The sequence below is a fragment of the Leptonychotes weddellii genome, unplaced genomic scaffold, assembly GCF_054177405.1.
Source record: "Leptonychotes weddellii isolate Sample4059 unplaced genomic scaffold, ASM5417740v2 HiC_scaffold_350946, whole genome shotgun sequence".
NCBI classification, from domain to species: Eukaryota; Metazoa; Chordata; class Mammalia; order Carnivora; family Phocidae; genus Leptonychotes; species Leptonychotes weddellii.
This window is the reverse complement of record NW_027951619.1, coordinates 1-214: the sequence shown is the minus strand read 5'-3', so window position 1 is coordinate 214 and position 214 is coordinate 1. Positions and strand designations below refer to the sequence as shown.

The 214-nt window shown below is 35.0% G+C and overlaps 1 pseudogene; it reads right to left on the bottom strand.

The window, feature by feature from the left end:
* Nucleotides 1–12: 12 nt before the first annotated feature.
* LOC145719226 (U4 spliceosomal RNA) lies at nt 13–127 on the bottom strand (annotated as a pseudogene).
* Between the last annotated feature and the right edge of the window lie 87 nt (nt 128–214).

Below are 214 nucleotides of genomic sequence, written 5' to 3'. Positions count from 1 at the left end.
CTCCAAAACGTAACTACTGATAGCATACTGTTTACTGATTATGTAAACAGTATGTTATATGTGTTATTAGCAATAATCGCGCCTCGGATAAACCTCATTGGCTATGATACTGCCACTGCACAAAGCTTGTTATATGTGTTATATACCATATTCTTACAATAAAACGAGCTAAGGGAGAGAAAGTACATTTACATCCTGTCCGTATAATTTGTTG